General features: G+C 44.4%; 1 pseudogene; it reads left to right on the plus strand.

Moving 5' to 3' along the window:
* LOC110289602 overlaps window positions 1-9,268 on the plus strand; it is a 32,880-nt pseudogene extending 23,612 nt beyond the window's left edge.
* The last annotated feature ends 728 nt before the right edge of the window (window positions 9,269-9,996 follow it).

Raw genomic sequence — 9,996 nt, forward strand, 5'->3', positions numbered from 1 at the left:
TTTTTTTCATTTAATCCTCTCTTATTTTTTAAAAAGGATGTTGCCAACCTTTTTCTGGTTCTAGTATCATATTTTAATTCTTCCTTTCTATCCTCTGATTGTTCCCTTGACATATGATATTTATTTTGACCACTGATATTCCACCTTCTCTTGATTTCTCTAAACAATATTTATGATAATTTCATTTGGGATGCTCTCTGTAGCAGCCAGTGTGTCTGCTGTAGTTTGAGGGTTTCCGTGTACAGTGTGAAATGTTTACCTTTCTGTCAGATGAGCTTCAGCCTCCCTCAGGCCTGCTGCCACCCAGGTCTAACACCATTCGCTTTAGCCTTTCTGAGGGTGAATCTCAGTCTTCTGCAAGAAGGGGGAAGAAGCAGCTTTGTGTGAGGATGCACGTGTGTTCTGCTGTTGTCTGGTCCATTTGTGGCCCCATCTCTGAAGCTCCAGACCTCACGGGTGCGGTGGCTTTGTTGCTGGGCAGAACACCATGTGTTCAGGGGACAGCAGGCATGCACTTCTCTACTATCCCTTCATCTCCCGCCCCATACCTGCTGAGCAGGATTTTATTGTCGATATCCATTCTCCTGTTCTCCTTATACCTTTTAACTCTCTCCCTCCTTGTAAAAATGATTTTAGAGGATTTGAGGAGGACACGGTGATGGCTACTTTAGTTCCATCTTTCAGATTTAAATGAAGGCTCTTGCATCTTGTGCTCAGGAAGCAATCAATTTTCTCACTTAGCTGGAGAGAGCTGTAGAGTTTTAGGGTCTCATCGCTTCATTCACTCCTTTGTCTTCAGTGATGGGGTGTACTTTTCCCTAGCAACTATAAGAGAGTGGATGGAAGTGTTTTTCAATTTGATGTAATAAGAAACAAAATAGGTGGAGAAAGATCTCCAGCTTGGCAGTTTTCTGGTGAGACTGCTTGTCAGTAGTAGAATGTGAAGTTTGTGAGTTGTGGTCAGTTTTGACCTGTAAGCTGATTAAATAGACTAGAATAAAGAAGAAGAAAATAGAAGACGTCAGACTATATTACATAAGTAAGTGTGTTTTAAAATTATTATTAGATAGGGTCCTATGTAGCTCAGGCTATCCTTGAACTTACTTAATAGCCAAAGATGGCAATAGACTTCTGGATCCTCTTGCCTCCCCCTCCCGAGTGCTGGAACTATAGGTGTGTACCATCATGTCTGGTTTATTCAATACTGGGCATCAAACTTAGGGCTTCGTGCTTAGCAAATGCTCTATTAACTGAGATGTATCCCCAGTGATAGTTGCTTTTGTGTGTATACTAAAAGAATATGTATAAATGTTATTTACCACAATAAGAGACATTTTTAAGAAGTGTGTTAGCAATGATTTTGTGAAAATATAATGAATTTAAATATCTTCAGTGTTCATCTTTCCAACCAGTTGACAGAATACTGGCAGCAGTTGTAGACCCTGTCTTAATCAGGGGGATCCCTGGAAATCACTTTGAATTAAAAAAGTAGGGGAGTGGACATTAGGCAGCCTCTTCTGTTTACCTGATCCATTCACCTTACTGTCTTGAACTTTCTGTTGTGACTTTTCCTTGGGACACACAACACATATGCACATGTGTGTGCATGAGCACACACAAACACATACACACAAACATACACACACAGACACACACACAGACACACACACACACACACACACTCTCTTATTTATTCCAGAAAGGGAATCCACAACAGACCAAGTGTTGATTACATCAAAATTCAACTTGGTGAGCCAATGAGTTTTTATTGGGGTTGGGAACAGGATCAGAGCTGACTTAAATGCAGCCATATCATGGAAAAACCCATCCTAACATGGGTGATGACCCCTGGGAGCTGCAGCCCTGGAACTCTCTGGACAACTTGCAGGCAGCCCTACACGTCCAAGCCATCTCTTCTTAGCTGCTTTGGAAGTCAGTCTCCTCCCTTGGCAGTCATTTTGGCTTCTATAATCCCCGTGGGGAAATCTGGTGAATCTGGCACATTTTGGATTTCCCAGGCACATGAAGTGTGTTGACTTCTGAGTTTCAGGAACTTCTCTACTTCCTCCTGGAGGCAATGTTTCAGTCAGGAGGAATTACTCCATGGTACAGTCCTATGTCATACTGTCCTGGGGAGTCCTCCATTTCCTACATCTGCAGCAGCTTCCGTTCATGCCTCTTGTCCCATGAGTATTAATTGTGAACTAAGCCAATCCACAGCCAGTTCCCATCTGGAGATCATCTGAGGATAGACATGACTGAGGGAGGGTTCTAGCATTAAAATTTAAGTGACTCTTGAGCTGGGGAGAAGGTTCAGTCAGTACAGTGTTTGCTTTGAGAGCATGAGGACCTGAGTTCCACTCCCCAAACCCATGTAAAAACATTACAGATGTGGTCCTTGGGAGGCAGAGACAGGTGGGTTCTTGGGGGTTCCTGGCTCACCAGCTTAGCCTAATTGGTGGGTTCCAGGCCAGAGAACAACCCTGTCTCAAAGAAAAAGGTGGATAATGTCTGATGAACAACATCTGATGTGCTCTGGCCTCCACATGTATGCACACGTGTACACCTGAACATACACTTGTGCACATGCATACACAGAGATAAAAATTGAAAATAATCTTAGGAGGTTCTCATGGTGCACATTAAGGGTAGAGGTGGGGGTTCATTCACTAAGTCACTCCACTGAGATCTTGAGATGGCCTACAGAAGGAGAAAATTGTCTCTGTAATTTACTATGTTTCTTTTGAACACAGAAAATTAGATACACTAAGAATGGCTGTAGCAATGATTTCTTCCAGAATTTCATCACTTCTACGGAGAGGTAGCTACTTAATCTATGCACTTAGGGTGGTGGCCTCAAGGAACTGAACATGGTGAAAGTGATTTTATATGATTCCCAAGGCTAGGTCATAAAAAAGCATGCTATTAATGTCTGTGTGTTTGTCTGTTTGTCTGCCTGTGTGCCTTTGCAGCTGCCTGTCAAAACCTTTGTCCAGGAAACCAGGTTATCATGTTTTAAGAAAGCCCAGGTTCTACGGGGATGAGACAAGGCACTTTGCCTTTAATCCTGTTGAACTTTCAGCCATGTTAGCGAGCCAACGCCCACTCTCTACTGAGCCACACCAGTGGCTACTGCATTAAACAAAGATGAGTCTCTACTCCCAAGCCCCACTGCAAATGTAGGTTTGTGAGAAAAGAAATAACAGGGGTTTTAAGTCTCTCTGTTTTGGAGTGGTTTTTAATGCAACAACAGCAGGCAGATAAGAGACAAGACAACACTCAGGTGTAATGTAACAAGAGCGTGTAGACGTCTGCCACAGTAGCCACTCTGATGCTGTCAGTATCATCAACAGAGAAACCAATAATGCCCATCCAGAAAACCATCTTCCAGTCGCTCTAGTGAAGAAAATTGACCAGAGATACAAGAGCAGTTTCTTGGGTGGCACATTTGGGAAATGATCTTTAGAAATTTTAAACCTTTCCCGCCACCTCCTTCTTCGTAAGTGAGCATGTTACTGCTTGCCTGGGTGCATGAGTGGAGGTCAGAAAACAACTTTTGGGAGTCAGTTTTTCCCTTTTATCATTGAAGTGTCTGGTATCCAACCCCATCAGGACTGGTGGCAGCGCCTTTACTCACTGAGCCACCGTGCCAGCTCTGGGGAAGACCTTTTAAAAGGTTTTTCAACGGGACTTGTCTTTTTGTGCTCCCTCCCCCTACTTGTCTTTGGCATTAGACGTAGATATGATGAATGGGATTCAGCAGCCATTTGTGACTAGGAGATAGCTTAAAGTTAGAAGCTGTGAGCTGTGGAGAAAAGAACAAAAGATGCAAGAGGCAGATGACATGGTAAGGCACCAAGTTAACCTTGGAATATCTGCTAGTGTTAATGGAAGAGGAAATAAGCCGTTAGTCTCTTTGAAGGACTATGATTTTAAGCGTCTAGTCAGGGATGGAAACCTAATTGATGTAGGTGAGTTCTTGTGAAAATCAGAAAAAACAGAGATCACTGCAAGTGCCCAACCTAGTGTTAAATAAATGCCAAGTATGTGAAATCCAGTGTCCTAAAGATTTATGATTATCCATTTGTCTGTGTGCCAGATAATGTTCAGCCCTGTTATTATTTAACAGTGAACAGGTCTGAGAGTCACTTACAAGCTTATTTGTTTGTGTGTCTGTGTGTTGACATAAAGTTCAGACTGCCCATGGACTCACGATCTTCCTGCCTCAGCCTTCTAGATACTGGGATCACAGCTAACTTCAACAAGGGTTTTTGTAGCTCCCCTTTTACACCAGAGGCAAGTGAAGTTGGGCTTCTTTGTGCACATTAGAAATTCTAGCCCTGAAGTAGCTGAGGCAGGAGGATAATGCATTTAAGGACATCTTGGCTTGAGCAGTGAGACCTTGTCTCAAATAAACAAACAAATGGATGAATCAAGCAAACAAAAACGGAAAAATAACTGAGAACCAATGAGATACAGAGTTCCAACTCAGACTCCTAGGGTTAAAGGATGCTGTTGTTCTGATTCCAATACTTTAAGAGCTGTGTTAGAGGTGGGGCAGTAGAGCCTGAAAGACATTGAGGGCACCAGAGACTTGGGTTAAAGTTTGCCATGCAGTTGTTGCTTGAGTGTGGGCAAGAGACAGAAGGTCTGGTCTTCTTGCTGGTAAAAGTGGAGGTGGATGAGTGTGAGAGGTTTAAGGTTGTAGTCGCCACATGCAAGAATAACAGTAACAGTACTTCTCTTTGGCATTAGGTTTTCTGAAAGTGGCTGCGACTCTTCTTCAAGCCTTGCTGTGCCCTACAGTGTGATTTCCATGCTATTCCCACCAACAGAGGAACTTTGTGCTACTTCTCTTCCAGTCTTGGCCCAAGAGCATGATGGAACTGAGCATGTGTGATGTCTGAGACCAAGCCACCAAAGGTAAGGTAGTTCCTAGCTAGTTCCCTCATTGGCTTTGGAAGTCAATACCATGGTTCCACAACTGGCATCTCAGGCAGCACCAGATCACCAGCTACATCCTACCCCCTGGTTTCCACTGTGGCTGTCTCTGCTGATACCAATGATGGTGTCTCCATTGGCCAGGATACACTTTCAGATTTATGAGCTAAAGAAATGATAGGCTTTAAAAGCCACTAAATTTCAGAGTGCCTTATTTATGCAAGAAGATAAGTGGAGCAGATGTACAGTATTGTAGTTGGTACTTCATAGAAGTTGATGCAAGTTAGTAGCGATTAATTTTGTGAATATATTTTATGGATTTGGTTATAGTCTTTTCTAATGTCCATAATTAAAGATACTTGTATGAAGGGATCAGAAGATAGTAATGTGGAGATCTTTCTGAGTGGTTCAGTTCCCACGGGTTTGTAACCATAAGGTCTTGGTGTCCCCATCTTAACCACTCCATGTTTTTGGATACACCTACACATGGAGTCCCCTCCGTGGTAAGGCCTCAGCTTATTCACCCAGGGACAGGAAAGACCAGGCGATGGTCCAAGAGACTATCTCTTGGAGGGATCTAGGGAGGCTTGGTTAAATTGTGGGTCCAATAATATCCCTAGATTATCCCTACCCACATCTAAGATGATACCCACATCAAAGATGATGGCCAAGATGGCAAGACAACTGGGTGGTCAGCTGGCTGAGTGTTCCTTTTAGTGCCTGCATGGGAATCACGGAAGGAATGAGTCTTCACATTCAGTCTCTGTCAGCTTTCAGTCTGAGTTTGGGAGCAGTAAGTGATGGTAAGTAGGCAGGAAGATTTGGGCTTTGAACATGCTGCCGATGGCCAGGTGGGTCTGAGCCCTCTTTGGTGGCTACTTTTTGAGTAGCTAAACACTGTCGCCAGAGCAAAGTGGCAACCCTGGGCTGGGACTGGGGACCATATGCTAGATTGTTTGGAAGCTCAGAGCTGGGCACCAGAAACTAGGTACCAGGGTCCTGTGAGTGACACTGTGTGATAGACCCCTGCCTGTGAGCAGCACCAGTGGAATGTGTAGGTGGCAAGTCATGGCCCTGGGAGCGTAGCTTTTCTAGCTATCATGCAGCTTTGCTACTGATGTTGCCCACATGGCTGCAGCTGCCTTCTGTTTTCCCTCTATCCTGCCTTAGGCTCAGCCTGCAAGACTGAAAGGTAGAAAGGAAATGCTACTCCAGAAAGTCATTGTTGCGTATGGTGCTGCAACAGTAGCAGAGGCGGCACTAGAGGATGTCTCCCTGTGACTCACTCAGTGATCCCTGCTTAGGTAGTTTGAGAAGAGTGTTTAGATCAATTGCAGCAACTTGTTTGACCTTAGCACATGTCCCACTGCCCTTCTTTGACTGCTGTGCAATTGGCTCACCAAGGCTTGCAATTGCAAAAGCCTGGTACAAACTGCTTCAAACAGCCCTGGCTGGGGCTGTACATTCAGGTGCCAGGACTACCTAATACAGTATTACCTGCCTTGGGACATCTATGGAATGCTCAGGATAGCTGGTGCTGGCATGAGGGTGTCTGACTGGCTGTTAGACTATTGGTGCTTTTACTCATAGCCAGCCAGAGCAGCAAGAGAGAGCTCAATAACTGCTAGTTAGGACATCACAATGCTGTATCCCCTGAACCATTGCTAGCTGCAGGAACACAGACACTTGCACATATAAACCTACAGAATCTACCATTTGCTTTTTATTGCTGTGTGCAGTAGTTAATGCAGAGACTCAGAACTTTAAAGTGCTAAAAATAAGTGGCACAGAGTGCTCAACTCTCAGGGAACATTCTGGAAGAGAGGTCAGAAAGGATGAAAGAGAAGGGGGAAGAACCCTGGGAAGTGTTATCCTTTGGTCATGATGTGCCTATTAAATTCACGAACCCACAGCAATGGTGGGTACCTGTATAAGACCTGGATAATGTAAAGTCAGCCAAACTTCTGGGATAAATGGAGAAAGTGCTCTTCAGGTCCCACCCCTAGCTGAGGACCTATTGACAGTTGCTGACTGTGAGAGAGGAAGAGTCACTTTTGTTGAGAGGTGGTACTGGTAGGTTGTCCAGGCTCCAATGAATGACCCTACATTCATGTGCATATAGGTAGTACTAATGAGACTCAGTGGGCTAGTGGTGGTGACGATGATGGGGACTATGATGATGGTGGTGATGGTGATGATGCTGATAATAATTTTAAAAAGAGAATATGAAGTTGGGAGGCAGATGTGTTTGAGGGAGTCTAGGGAGAATTGGAGGGGGTAGTAGGAATTGATACCAAAGAAGGTATCAAGTGTGTGTGTGTGTGTGTATGTGTGTGAAATTTTCATAATATTTACCAGCTTCCTAGTACCCTGGAAAGGTGGGTCCCTCCAGTCTGTCTTAGCATCCTGCTAAAAGCAGAAAGATGCTCTCTCCCGGCCCATGATTCAGTAACCATCACCACTGGTTGTACTCTGCCCCATTTCCAACTCTCAGTGACAGCATGGACCTATCTAACTCAGCCATCTCACCTGTGTCTTGCCACTTAACAGGAAGCAGTCTGATCCACTCTGACCTGGTCCCTTCCCTTCCTCATTTCTTCACCTCCTTGCTTTTAAAGGTGGTGTATACCTCCCAAGCCCCTTACTTGTGGAGGAATCACTATTTTAGGATCTGCTTCCGGGTAAACACAAACTAAGAGTTGGTTTTAAGCCAGGTACGGTGGCACATGAGCATTTCAGAGGCTGAGCATCAAGAGTTTGAGGCAAGCCTGGGCTACATAGTGTGACTCAGTCTTCAATAAGCACCCAACAATATCTAAGATTTAATTTTAAGCTGGCAGTTCACCTTCAGCAAAACATGTTACTTTGTTTCTTGTCCCCTGATTTCCTTATTTCTGCCCTCCACTTCTTCTCTGCTTTTCTTCTTCTTCTTCTTCTTCTTCTTCTTCTTCTTCTTCTTCTTCTTCTTCTTCTTCTTCTTCTTCTTCTTCTTCTTCTTCTTCTTCTTCTTCTTNTTCTTCTTCTTCTTCTTCTTCTTCTTCTTCTTCTTCTCCTTCTCCTTCTCCTTCTCCTTCTCCTTCTCCTTCTCCTTCTCCTTCTCCTTCTCCTTCTTCTTCTTCCTTATTATTATTATTATTATTATTATTATTATTATTATTATTTCTGTTACATTTGCAGTGTTTAGTTCACATTTATATCTTACAATCATATTTTAATCCTTTGGCTTTTGTCCTATCAGTTAATTTTAACAGTTGAAAACCTCTCTCTACTCCTCCCTGTTCCAGAGACAGCCGCATCTTCTCATGTAGTGCCAGTCTTGTCCCATAGACAAAATGGTGAAGGTTGGTGTGAACGGATTTGGCCATATTGGGCACCTGGTTACCAGGGCTGGCTTCTGCTCTGCACTTGGCAAAGTGGAGATTGTTGCCATCAATGACCCCTTCATTGACCTCAACTACATGGTCTACGTGTTCCAGTATGACTCCACCCATGGCAAATTCAATGGCACAGTCAAGGCCGAGAATGGGAAGCTTGTTGTCAATGGGAAACCCATCACCATCTTCTAGGAGCGAGACCCCGCTAACATCAAATGGGGGTGATGCTGGTGCTGAATATGTTGTGGAGGGTGTCTTCACCACCATGGAGAAGGCTAGGGCCCACTTGAAGGGTGGGGTCAAAGAGTCATCATCTCCACCTCTTCTGCCAATGACCTCATGTTTGTGATGGGTGTGAACCATGAGAATGACAACTCACTCAAGATAGTCAGCAATGCACCACCAACTGCTTATTCCCCCTGTCCAAGGTCATCCATGAAAACTTTGGCATTGTGGAAGGGCTCATTTCTACAGTCCATGCCATCACTGCCACTCAGAAGACTGTGGATGGCCCCTCTGGAAAGCTGTGGTGTGATGGCCATGGGCTGCCTAGAACATCATCCCTGCATCCACTGTTGCTGCCAAGGCTGTGGGCAAGGTCATCCCAGAGCTGAACGGGAAGCTCACTGGCATGGCCTTCCGTGTTCTTATACCCAATGTGTCCATTGTGGATCTGATGTGCCGCCTGGAGAAACCTGCCAAGTATGATGACATCAAGGCAGTGGTGAAGCAGGCATCTGAGGGTCTACTGAAGGGCAGGCATCCTGAGCTACTCTGAGGACCAGGTTATCTCCTGCGACTTCAACAGCAACTCCCACTCTTCTACTTTTGATGCTGGGGCTGGCATTGCTCTCAATGACAATTTTGTAAAGCTCATTTCCTGGTATGACAATGAATATGGCTACAGCAACAGGGTTGTGGACATCATGACCTACATGGCCTCCAAGGAGTAAGAAGCCCTGGGCCACCCACCCCAGCAAGGACACTGAGAGCAAGAGAGAGGCCCTCGGTTGCTGTCGAGTTCCTATCCCAACTCTGCCCCCAACATTGAGCATCTACCTCACAATTGCCATCCCAGACCCCCATAATAACAGGAGGGACCTAGGGAGCCCTCCCTATTCTCCTGAATACATCAATAAAGTTCGCTGCACCAAAACAAACAAACAAACAAACCAACAAAGTTGAAAACCAGCAATTAAACACAGATATTGTATCTATTTTTTAAAAAAAAATCTGTCTTTAATTGCAGAACCAAACTGGCTTGCATTTTTTTCTTCAGGAGTTCAATGCCAAGACTCTCAAATCAGTCAAAAGAGAATGTTTCTAGCATTCAGGGCTGGTGTCTCCCGGCTAGCTCCATCCTTTGCTTGGAGGCACACCCCCACCCCTGCTGGCTTCATAGCCAAAGCTAGCTCAACACTTGTTTCTCTTTTACTTTTCTTGTCTTCTGCAGAGTCGCTCCATGAGACAAGCACTGATGTCTCTCATCCCATACAGGTCTTTCTTCAGTACGTTCTTCTTCTTGGAGCCATTTTGGACTTCTAATTTTTTCTAATTGGGGTTTTTCTCAATCTGCCCTGTAACTCTGAGCTTTGCACTTCCTTTTATATGCATGTCAGGATTAATTTTACTTTTATACTTTCTTTACACACTATTCTCTTCTACTAGTTTTTATTCTTTT

This window comes from Mus caroli, chromosome 2, assembly GCF_900094665.2.
Source record: "Mus caroli chromosome 2, CAROLI_EIJ_v1.1, whole genome shotgun sequence".
Lineage (NCBI taxonomy): Eukaryota > Metazoa > Chordata > Mammalia > Rodentia > Muridae > Mus > Mus caroli.